Raw genomic sequence first — 13,014 nt, 5'->3', positions numbered from 1 at the left:
GTGTGGCACCCATACATCGAGCTTCTTTTTGTATCCAGCCTTATTTAAATGGTTCCAAACGGTTTTTTGTGCAATGTTTAGCTCCTGGGCAATCGAAACAGTGCTTACATGACGGTCGGACTCGACGATTTCCATTATTTTATCGACATTTTCCAATTGGCCTTCCAGAGCGTGGTGCATCTTTGACATCAAAATTACCGGAACGGAATCGACGAAACCAAAATTGCGCGATATTGACTGTTCAGGACAGTCTCAGGACAGTATCAGGACCATAAACACTATTCACATTTTCAGCCGCCTGGCTTGCGTTTTCGCCTTTATCGAAGAAAAACTGTAAAATATGGCGTATTTTCTCTTCGTTGGTGTCCATCTTTGACACGCGCTCAAACAATACTGACTCAAGCAATCACAAAACTGTCTGAGAAGTTTTTTTAGTACGAAATCTTATCTTTCTAACGCCATTTGGCGTAACCCGATCGCACTTATACAACACGAGATACAGATTACTAAAGCCATCTATTGGAAAAATAATAGATTTCTTTTTACTACACCTTATACTATTGAAAAAGGAATAGGTCGCTGACTGTGAAGCCAACATCTGTGCGAGAGAGAAAGGTATAGAGATCCATTTGACTGCAATGCGCATGTGCCACTCGTCCCCATTCAACCCGTTGCCTTCGCGTTTCACTACTATTTTATTTCGTATATACATTCGTAACAACATTAATGTGTAAAAAACACTAACACAACTATACGATTTACACAGATGATAGCAGACGACAGTACAGCTGGTCACAGTTTAGTTTTCGCGCCTCATCGCTGGAGGCGCCCCGATCACCCGCCCTTACTGCACACGATTGACTGTGCCTTGCGATTGGCCCGTCGACAATACTCTTTCGGGATTGGGTGAATTGCGATAGTGGGGCAGAAGGAGAGAGATCCTGAGCGATTCCTTTGTACAGGATATAGTCCATTATCAGACTTTGAATAAACCAGATCTCAACAATAATATTGTATATCACGACTTGAGAATTATACGTCCTTTTCTTCCAAGAAGTTTCCTAGATTATCCCTCCTTCGGATTAATCCTGACAACATTTCTTTCCCTTTCGAAACGTTACTATTTCAGAAATTATACACGTGATCGTGTTGCTGCCTTACAGCATTAATTTTCTCAGAAATGGGATAATAACTATCTCTGCTTTGTCGTGCCTTGATTAAGTGTCGGAAAAACGTTCCTTTTTTCGTGACCGGGAATACCGACAAAGGGTCATATCGCTATTATAGTGATTCAAATAAGTATCGGTTACGTGAAGTCCGGCCGCCATTACGACATTGTCTTTACAAGTGCACGTAGCGTGATACTCATTTCTTTCGACGAAGTTGCGTCATACAACATACCACGTAATCAATGTAACAATGGATCGTGCATCGTTAGAAGCTCTCTCGTTTGACGATCTTAAGAAGAAATTAATGAATCTTGGTCTACCCGTTATGACCGGGAAAAGTGCATTGACGCTCTTGCCGACCATAGTGAGAGGATGTATGCTGCACAAACACTTACAGCTATGCCAGGACCCTCTCAAGGAAAGACGGCACAGGGCCCGTCGCCATCAATTGTGCAAAGTTTATTAAAACAGATGTTACTTGCGCTCACTCAACAGATTGCGCAACAACAACGGTTACTTGAGTGATTAGTAAGAGACAGACAGACGACTAATGTTGCGTCAGATACTACATTAAATTTGGAATCCAGTAGTAATCGTAATCCAGAAGCTAAGAGCAATGTTCAAGGTACGTCAATTCCTGCAGACACACAAGACGAATTTCATACGTCCTAGGTAAGATTTCCTGTGGAAGAGGTCATGAATGCGTCTGCTGTTCAACAATCTCCCTCATTGTTGACTACTATTTTACTAGCACAGGCAGTCCCTCTTTTGGCCTCACAAATACCAGTGTTTTATGGTTCGACGGATGACGACGCGGATCGTTGGTTGGGTAAAGTTGAACGCGCTGCTGCTGTTCATGGGATTAACGACAATGTAAAACTAGCCGCAAATGGCAAAATACAGAAATTAGCAAGAGATTGGTATGATATGGAAGAAGAATCCACGAATTCATGGTTCATTTTTAAGGAAGCCTTCATCAAAAGGTTTAGGCGACAAGTGTCTTTTACAAGGATGATGCAAAAAGCAGAAGCTTGTCGTTGGAATTCCTATAAGGAAAACTTCTTGGACTACGCCGCTAAGAAGATCAAACTACTTCAACCTTTGCACCTTGAGCAAAAAAGTATTATCAATTTGTTGATTGGAGGAATCCAAAATCACGCTATTAAAAGTGCTGCTGCGATGATTTACGTTGAAACTGTCAACGAATTTCTGGAATGCATCAAGCAACCAATATATGTGCGGCGGCACCGAAGAAATCTTCTCCAGCTTCGATAAGAAAGGAAAAAACAAAAGAACGCGATACACCTGATTCGCCATCGACGAAAGCGACTTACTGGAAAACTAAATCAAATGTCTTATGCGCTTATTGTAAAGCGAAAGGTCATGTTAAGGCTGACTGCTGGAAGGTGAAACGGAAGGAAAATGCCTCCCAAGACACATCAACCGGCAATATCGTGGCAGCTACAAAGGAGATCATTAAGGCGGAAAACATGTCAATCAAGGACTGATTCAATGGACATAGCATGCGTCAGAGACAACGAGACAGCACAAATTCAAACGGACAAATCTATAATTAAGGTTAATTACGTTGAGGAAAAAAAATGCGATCTACTGGCTCTTATTGACACAGGTAGCCCAGTATCATTCATACGAGGTCTGTTCAAAAAGTATCGCGAATTTTGTGTTTTTTCAAAAATTATTTATTTATTCATGAATATCTATTTTGTCCCCTTCAAAGTAATCCCCATCAGATATTATACACTTGTGCCAACGTTTTTTCCAATCCTCGAAGCACTTCAAAAAATTATTTTTTGTGATCTTGTTCAGCTCCTCCTTCGATGCCGTCTTTATCTCCTTAATCGTAGCGTAGCGTCGTCCTTTCATGGGCCTCTTCAGTTTCGGGAACAAGAAAAAGTCACAGGGGGCCAGATCTGGGGAATACGGTGGCTGCGGCATCATTAGTGTGTTGTTTTTGGTCAAAAATTCGCGCACAAGCAACGATGTGTGAGCAGGGGCGTTATCATGGTGCAAAAGCCAATTTTTGTTCTTCCACAAATCCGGGCGTTTCTGGCGGATTGCTTCGCGCAAATTGCGCATAACTTGCAGGTAATATTCCTTATTGACCGTTCTACCCTGTGGCAAGAACTCATGATGCACCACGCCCCTGCAATCGAAGAAAACTGTAAGCAAAACCTTCACATTCGACCGAACTTGGCGCGCTTTTTTCGGTCTTGGCTCGTGCGGCAGCTTCCATTGGGATGATTGAGCTTTGGTTTCCACGTCATAACCATAAACCCATGATTCGTCACCAGTTATGACCCTCTGGAGCAAATTTGGGTCGTCGCGGACAGAGTCCAACAGCTCCTTAGCAATGTTAATGCGATGCTGTTTTTGGTCGAAATTGAGCAATTTTGGTACGAATTTCGCGGCGACCCGTCTCATGCCCAAATCATTGGTAAAAATCGAATGGCACGAGCCAATCGATATGTTTAGGTCCTCAGCAACCTCTCTAACGGTGATTCGACGATTGGCCAATACTATTTTCTTCACTTCATCAATGTTTTCGTCTGTTGTTGACGTGCTCGGGCGTCCGGCACGCTCTTCGTCGTTCACATCTTCTCGGCCCTCTGAGAACATTTTGTACCACCGATAAACGTTGCTTCGGTCCAAGGTAGCTTCACCATATGCCACAGTCAACATTCGGAATGCGTCCGCGCACTTAATTTTGTTTTTCACACAAAATTTGATACAGATTCTTTGATCCATTTTTTGGAATAGGCAAAAATCGAAGACGAGCCAAAACACGTGCAAGCAAAGCAGCTGTCAAAAATTAACTGAACATTCAAAATGGCCGAACTTGTCGGCATAAGTGAGAGACATGAGTACCAACATAACGCCACAAAAAATCGAAAATCGAATATACGTAACCCGCGGAAATTCAAAATTCGCGATACTTTTTGAACAGACCTCGTACAAAGGTCAGTTTGTGAACTCTTTTTTTATTTGAATTTTCATTATAACACAGTTACTGTCCAAGATTTACGCGCGTTAAACGATTCGTAAATCAAAGTTACTGGCCAGAAAGATATCAGTATTCGGTTATTCGTATTGTCAGAAACTTCAATCCGAGTTATTACATTTATATTATCGACAATGATAATTGGTCAACTTATTTAGTACTCGGTACAGATTTTCTGTCTCAAAATAACTTAGCTCTATTTTTCAAATTAACGGTTGAGAAATCTGAGAATAACTTAAAGTTAATAAATGCAGTCACGTCAGCAGATATAACTGAGGAAGATGATTTCCCTATTGCTCAGAAATTAAAATTAATTTTGGTCATGTTGATAAACGAACATATGACATTGTAAAGGAAGCATATGACGAATCAGTAGAAAAATAAGAAAAACTTGAACCAGTCACAATATCGCTTAAAGATAATTCGATCTTCGCTTATGTTCCTTGGAAATTTGCATGGACGGAGCGACTGCAGATCCGTGAAATTATAGAAGATCTGTTAAAACGTGATATCATTAAAGAGAGTTGTTCATCATATTGTTTACGTATTGTACCTGTCCGTAAACAAAATGGGAATTTACGATTATGTCGATCTTCGTCTCTTAAATGACAGTGAAACAGAAGTATCCTTTTCCAGTCATAGAAGACTGTCTATCACGATTAGCTAATAAAAGCGTTTTTACTCTTTAGATTTGAAAGAAAGCTTTCACGCTATTCCAATATGTCCAGACATTTTTTTTTTTTTTACAAAGTACTTCTTTTTCGCTACGCCAGACGGACAATATGAGTATATAAAATTACAATAAAATTTGGGTACTCGGAATGTCCTGCAGAATTCCAAAAGCGTTTATTACACGTTTTAGGAACATTAATACGTCAAGATGAAGTATTAGCTTATGTAGATAATGTTCTGATTCTGACTGAAACCGTGAAAATCTAAAGAAAATCTAAAGATTTTGTCACGTTGTTTGTATTGTTTGTTAAAGCAACATGTTTTTGAAGTCAATTATAAGAAATGTCAATTTCTGAAAAAAAAAACGGTTTAATATTTAGGATACGAATATTTTAACTGAGGGAATACCAAGCGAGCGGCATATAGAAGCCGTTAAGAAATTTCCACTGCCTAAGAATATTTATGAACTTCAGAGATTTTTGGGTTTAGTTAGCTTTTTTCGAAGATTTGCCGAGATAGCTAAACCACTCTATTCGTTACTTACAAAATCAGTAGCGTTTGAGTTTAACGAACAATGCATAACCGTATTTGAAAAAAACTAAAGTCATCACTTGTTATCTTTCCGGTGTTGCAGTTATGTGATTCGCGTCGCGAAACGGAATTACACACGGATGCAAGTTCAATTGCTTTAGCAGCAATTCTTTTACAAAAGCAAAACTCGGGGTTGTGGGTAGCAATTGCCTATTATAGTCAAGCAACGAATGCCGCAGAAAGTCGTTACTATTTGTTTGAACTCGAAATGTTAGCTGTTGTTAAAGCGATTGAGAGATTCCATATTTATTTATATGACCTTAAATCTACCGTAATTACCGATTGTCACGCAATTGTATATGTGATTAATAAAGCAAATTTGAATTCGCGTATTGCGCGCTGGACTATTCGGTTACAACTTTAATGTACAGCACCGACAAAGAAACAGAATGATGCACGTAGATACGTTAAGCCGTATAGTAGTTGCGATTGAAACTATTCCGCTTGAAAAGGAATTACAATACCGACAGCTATCAGACCCATGAATACGTACAATCATAGATCACCTTGAAAAATCAGAACATGATAAGTTTATGTTAATCGAAGGATTAGTATACAAAAAAGACGATGATAAGCCTCGCTTTTATTACCCGATTGTATGGTAACAAATATTTTGCGTGTGTATTATGATAATGCTCATTGCGGAGTCGAAAAAGTAATATAGGGAATACGAAATGACTATTGGTTATGCGTCTATGCGTATACAAGCTCAGTCTTATGTGGACAATTGTTTGGTATACCTTGTAGTTAACTCAGCGAACACAAAAGAGGGTGAATTACAGCTAGAAGAGACCCCCAAATTTCCCATGCATACTGTATATATAGATCATTTTGGTCCATTGATAGAGTCTACCAGTGGACGCAAGCATATCTTGGTATTGGTGGATTCATTCACAAAGTTTACTTGGCTTCTCCCAGTAAAAACTACAAGTTCAAGAGAGACGATTGAGAATATAATTCGAATCTTTAATGTTTTTGGTAACTCTAACACCTTGATATCGGATCGTGGAACCTCATTCACCTCTTCTGAGTTTTCTGATTTTATATAAAAGAAAGGTATTAAACCTAGGTTGGTTACTGTAACCGCTCCTTGGACGAATGGATTAATCGAACGTGTGAACCGTTTTTTAAAATCATCTTTGCGTAAAGTTGTTGATGATCAGCTTAATTGGACTAATAGTTTAAGCTTAATTCAATACACCATCAACAAAACTTATCATTCTGCAATAAAGTGCTCTCCATCAAAATTGGCCTTTGGGTACGAAAAACGTAATCAAATAGATTTACCATTACTTCAGTTCTTGAGTAAATTAGCGGATTCCACTCTTTCGACTCAGGAGCGATTGGGACAACGCGAGCATTCTCGTGAAATAGCTAAACAAGCCTCCGAAGAGTTAAAACAATATAACAAAACATACTATGACAAAAGACATAAAGTACCGACTAAGTATAAAGTAGGTGACTATGTACTTATCAGAGATACTTTACGAAAACCCGGCGAAAATCCAAAGTTAAATCGGCTTATAAACCGTTGTATACGGTTACTAAGATATTGAATAAAAATAGATATGTTATACAGGATGTTCCAGGATTTAATAAGTCACAGAAATCCTATTGTATAATTCTATTTTGTCGTCAGACCGGCTTAAACGCTGGATCAAACCTGTTATTCCTTAACTGCGTATTAAAAAATTAGTTAAGAAGTTATTGTATACTAATTCTACGTTTTTAATTTTTTTTGTACTCCAGCGAAAATTATATTTTTGTATTTTTAGTTTAAGTTCGAGGACCTTTTCAGAATGGCCGAGTTGTAAAATAGCTCCTTCAATCATAGATTATAAGTTTAGTTTTCTAACTTTGCCATCCTTAGTAATCCGTATTAGCGAGCGCACATAACAATCGATATACAATGTCCGTCTTACACATTTGCATTCTACTTAACTCTGCATATTCTGATGGTTTGTCATACTTGTATGGACACGCTGGTTTGAATAATTTACACTTGTTTTTTGAACTTTTTCAAGAGATATAAATACATTTGACTGTTCAATCGTATACGAATAATGTCGAGTTCTACATCAAGACTCACCCGAACTGTGATTATGCGAACATTTCCGTTAACTATTATTGTATTGCGGGTTTTTTGATATGTTAATGTCTGAAGAGGGCTCAATCCGGTAGCCGAAACTTATAACTTTTTATTTTTAATTTTAATTTTGCTTTATGTAATTTTACCTCGTGTTAATTGTAATATATTCTTTGTGGAATTTTAAAGAATTGTATCGACTCTTACTTTGCCCTTTATTTATTGTTATTTATTTTGTATAATGAGAGTCCTTCAATTTTCAAACGTTAAATACGAAGCGCTCTTACAGTTCTGAGTGTTAAGATGTTGAACTAACATTCATTTAAATTAAATTAAATTAAATTAATTTATTTCAGAAATTAATTTATTTCCTTCAATTTTGTTAAATATGCTGTAATACCGGCTGCAGACTAGCGCGATGTCCAATGAGCAGCTTTAGGATAAGAATATCGGTGAAGCTGTACTCATTGGATATCGCGTATCGCATGCGACGAACATCGTTTTGAGGGCTTATTACGGTTCTTTAGACGAAGTGAAAATTACAAAAATGAACAAACTCACTAGGTTTCAATCAATGAAGTTATAAATATTCTAGTAAATTCGATCACTTTCGTAATTTTCACTTTGTTTCAAGAACCGTAATAAGTCCGTAGACCTGCAGCCAGCATAAAACCGCTCATTGAGTGTTCAGTGAGTTCTTGCATTTGATTGGCACATTCCGTTAGATCTAAAAATATATATTAGATACAAGAGCTTATTAAGCAGTCATAGTATTGGATGCACCCATTGGCTGCATTCAGCGAACTCAACAATTGAGTTGAACACAGTTATTTACACGGCACTCTTAATCAGATTTAATAATATTCGTTGTTATTAAACTGATCAATCACAATTATTTTATTCTTCCGAAGAACAGTTATGATTGATCAATTTCATAACTGTGGGCGTTATTATACAGTCGTGTCCGTTATTTTCGCCATAATTTCATCGTTACAATTTGCGGAATGAACAAAAGTTGCACATAACCTTAATATTATATGCTGTTGGTGTATATTGCAATCATTGTTTACATAATGCAATTAATTACATACTGTTTTTCGTCTTCTTCATTAACATAAACACAGTAACAGAATGTTAATGATTCGATGATTACAGAAAATATGAATGTAGAACGTATTAATCAGCAGTCTACGATTCTATTTATTTTCTTTCTCTTATGTCTCATTGAACGGTAAACGCAGAAACGGAATCAAGTTTCAGTTAATCATGAGACAGTTTTACGATTATATTAAAAATATTTTACTGCTAAAGAAGTTCTAATGTTTACCAGTTATTAATAATTATATACATTATTAAATTTACATTAAAATACTATTTTTATTATTACAAATATTGTAAATAATATAAAAAATATGATTTCATATATTATTCCGCGTATTCCACTTCCATTTATTCTGCTCAATAAGACGTAAAGAATTTAAGAAAAACGTAAGAAAAAAAACGTAGTGATTTGTCATGTTGATTCCGCGAATTCCGTTCCGTTGTCAATATCCGCTTTATGGGACGGTACCCTTAGGATGGCCATGCAGCGAAATAGAGTAACGCGGAACGCCGCGCGAGAGCAGAATCAATACAAGCGTTCCACAACAACTACAACTGGAGAGAACGCCTGTGATTGATTCCGCTATCGTTCCGCATTATGCTATTCCTGCAGGTGTAGGTAGGTACGCTTAGGCTGCTTTTACATGCAGCGTAACTTGCATCAGTCAATCAAATCGTATCAAGTAGAATAATGTGTAGTAGCTGATATAATTTGATTTGATTTGGTTGGTTGACGCAAGTTACGTTGAATATGAAAGCAGCTTTACTTGAGGGTCTCTAATTAAATCCGATTAAACATGTCCTGTAATAGACATCTGTTATACATACGGAGTAAAAAGGAGACCAAACTCGAGAATAAAAAGGGACTTGAAACACGAAAACCCATGGAAAATCGGGATACGATTTTAGTGCCGTTACGGGAAAAGTTGGAAGTATGTACCACATGATAACGCGTTCGGAATATATATGTATGCACGTTTTTTTTTAATATAGAAATTTCAATTTGTATAAAATTTAATTTTATTTGATTAAATAATAATTAATATTTATTGAAAAATACATACATTTATAAAAATAAATAACAAAAAGGGGCTACAAGCCAGATTTTTATATATTTAAAACATATATTTCGACATTATTATTAGATTATCCTCAGTATGCATGTAGAGAACGCAAAATTTAACAAAATTAATTAAACGGTTAAATATTCAATTTCTACAGATTATACGTAGTACACAAAGTGTTGGTAGTATCCCTTTATATCTTATTTTTTGTCGTAATTATGCAATTGCTTTAGTTTTGTAATATTCTCAGTTACATTCTTCCATTATATCGGTCGTAATTAGTCCATAATGATGATAAAATTGTTTAAACATGTTGAGTCATTCAATAAAAATGTACCAGCACATTCTCAAATGCGAGAATGTTTAACCAGAATATAAATCTGTAGTTGAAACTATGAGTCAAATTAATTATATATATAATACATACATTTATGCATAGTCATAAATTATCATTAAATTATCGTTTTTTAATTTACTGACATCAAAAAACTTTGAAATTAAAAAGAATAAAAACGGGACTTGAACGACAACTTTTCTTCTCAGACTATATTCTACGCATGGAAATACACAAATTTACAGAATTACATGAAAATGGGAGGAAAAATATTTGTCAAATTTTTTAAATTAACAGTTTTCTCCGACAGGTGCGCTCGAATTTGTTCTTCCATACAACGCTTTTCCGGTACTGTGGTTTGAGTCCATTTTTTTTGGGACCGGCCACATCTTCTTTTTACTCTGTAATACGGACGAAGTAGAAGGACTAGGGTAAAGTCTTAGATTTATCAGAGAAGTGCGACCGACTTGTATCAGTATCACAAAAGTACTAAAAAGTATTAGAAAAAGTATTAAAAATGGCATTATTTGCAAGACAGATGGAATCCATCAATCATCTATTAAGCAGCCATTTTTGATATACAGGAATCAGTTCAGTGATTGACTAAGTCACGTGATTGCAATGATCAATCAGAGCACTTAACACCAATCGCGCTTCTTTGATAAATCTAGGGCTGCATTTGGTTTGCATACTCAGGCTAGCGTCCCATGAAGCGAAAATTTAAAGCGAAACGGAACAGCGCGATCAATTACAACTCTGCAATCATTACCCTGCTTTTTTTTCTGCGATTGTGATTGGTCTCGCTGTTCCGTTCTGGTATAAATATTCGTTCATAAGAACGCCTCACACGCTTAAACGCTCGGGAAGATCCCGTTTGCCTACAATCCCAACTGCACACACCACTCATATCAGCTGGTGCCTAGTAATTTTCACTGCTTTATCAATGAGAATATTTTATTTTTAAATTGGCCAATTAGCGACGCACGTGTGCAACATGCAATGTGTGCAATCGGAGCATTCCCAAACGCTCATGCTTATAAACTGTTTTTTAGTGTTCAATTTGGTTTGTCAGTGCTCATATTAAATAAGTGAAGTCGTTTACTTTGATTATTGTAAGCGTTAATGCCTTCTCTACTTGAGCACGTAATTCATAATTGACCATAAGTAATTCATTTTTTATACACTGAAAATAAAAATTTATGAAATTTTAATAAATATTTGTTTAAAAATGGTACCAATGAGACATTTGCAAATAAAAATTTATTCAAAAAGTAATTAGTACTTTGATTTAAATATTATTTTTTAAAATAAATATTTAATTACTCTAAGCAAATGTCCCGTTAGTATTGTTTAAACAAATATTACAATTTTGTAAATTTTCTTTCAATATAACCTTTTTCGTCTTATTATATTGTAATTTTATTTACTTCCACCTTAATCGGGAGCACGAAATAATAAAAAGGAGTAAAATCCTTATAGTTTTCGTTCCACATACGGATTCTAATTTTTTTTTGTTGGTAGTGGCGCTGTTATAGCTAAAGACCTGGGCACTTATCATGGAACAAAGTCGGAATTGATTTCGATCGGAATTATTCCGTTTTCCCCAGAAAATAGGATTGTCTTGCCTTTGGTTGTCGCTAGTTAACGATAGCGACAATCATCAATAAGACATTTAAAGAATCCCGCTACAAGGCACCTATTATGGAACAAAATCGGAATGGATTCCAATCGGAATTATTCAATTATTCCTTAGATTTCTATTGTATTTTCTGGGGAAAACGGAATAATTCCGATTGGAATCCATTCTGACTTTGTTTCATGATAGGTGCCATAAGAATACGTAAAAATATAAGGTGTCCCAGATAATACGGGGTATGAATTGGAGTTCATAGAAAATTTAATTTAAAGAAAACATAAAATTAGAAAAATTAATATCTGAAGAATTCTTGAAGAATTGACCACAATTAGTTCATCTTGAAGTATTCCTCAGAAATTCATTACAATAAATATTTCGCGACTTAATACTTTGAATACTCTGTGAATGCATGAGCAATTGCAAGTATACGCATGAACGATCGATAGGTTATAAACGTTGATCAGACATAAAGTTCTTTATCGAGCGTGTACCGGAACAGACATTTCCGGTTCGTGTTTCGTTTCTCGGCTTGGGTGTTGCACTATCTTTAATTTTTGTCAAGCTGCCGAACTTTTTCGTGTTTATTTCCTTATTTTTGTTCCTGCATTTTTGGAACTAGTTTATGACCAAATAGTGGCCTAGCAGCTGGCTGCGAAAGCGAATAACATGATTCATGTATATAGAGCATGGAATGCGAACAAATTTTGAGATTTAGACACAACTCACAGTTAATTCTTAATTAACCGAAGTTCAATTTATTCATTATCTCTTTCCAATTCTAGAATTAAAAGAGATGAAAAATAAGTTGAATCTCGGTTAAGAGTTCACCGTGAGTTATGAAACTGGGCCTTACTGGATATTTTATGACCCTATTCTAAGCATTTCTTCTTGAATTCATAAGGTATATCTGTGATGTAGAAGAAATACTATATGAATATTTAAGAAGTTCTCAAGGTGCCTTTTCATATACAGAACGATGTGCCAGCAATTCGTTACTATAGGCTAAAAATTTTACATGAGATGATGCACTTATAGCGCAAAATACATTTTACCGCAATTAACTCGTTGAAGTTGAACCGAATGAATAACAGTGGTATATTCATTAATAGCGGTAAGTGGCAGTAAATGTCTGCAAAATAGAGAAAAAGCGTGCAATATTTCGAAATTTCAATTAAGAAAATATCATGGAGAATAGAGACTAAGCAGACCGAACTTATATGGACGAGGTCATCAAAAAGCGTGTTCAAAAGTGGTCATTTGAATTAGTTCGATTGAGATATCGCTTTCGTTCCACGACACCGTTCACGCAGTTTGCATGGTAAGGCGAACCAATTTGAAGAAC

At 36.2% G+C, this 13,014-nt stretch overlaps 1 long non-coding RNA gene across 2 annotated transcripts; it reads right to left on the bottom strand.

Moving 5' to 3' along the window:
- Window positions 1-11,655: 11,655 nt before the first annotated feature.
- LOC108746713 lies at window positions 11,656-12,975 on the bottom strand. 2 transcript variants are annotated; one of them, XR_001939188.1, is made up of 4 exons: window positions 12,881-12,975; window positions 12,526-12,801; window positions 12,164-12,321; window positions 11,656-11,673 (listed from the first exon to the last, which is right to left on the bottom strand). It is a non-coding gene; the product is annotated as an uncharacterized LOC108746713 (long non-coding RNA). The 2 variants fall into 2 exon arrangements; XR_001939189.1 differs by having other exon boundaries at window positions 12,886-12,975.
- Window positions 12,976-13,014: the final 39 nt, after the last annotated feature.

The sequence above is a fragment of the Trachymyrmex septentrionalis genome, unplaced genomic scaffold, assembly GCF_001594115.1.
Source record: "Trachymyrmex septentrionalis isolate Tsep2-gDNA-1 unplaced genomic scaffold, Tsep1.0 scaffold189, whole genome shotgun sequence".
NCBI lineage: Eukaryota > Metazoa > Arthropoda > Insecta > Hymenoptera > Formicidae > Trachymyrmex > Trachymyrmex septentrionalis.
The sequence above is the reverse complement of the archived record's forward strand: the minus strand, read 5'-3'. Positions and strand labels throughout refer to the sequence as shown.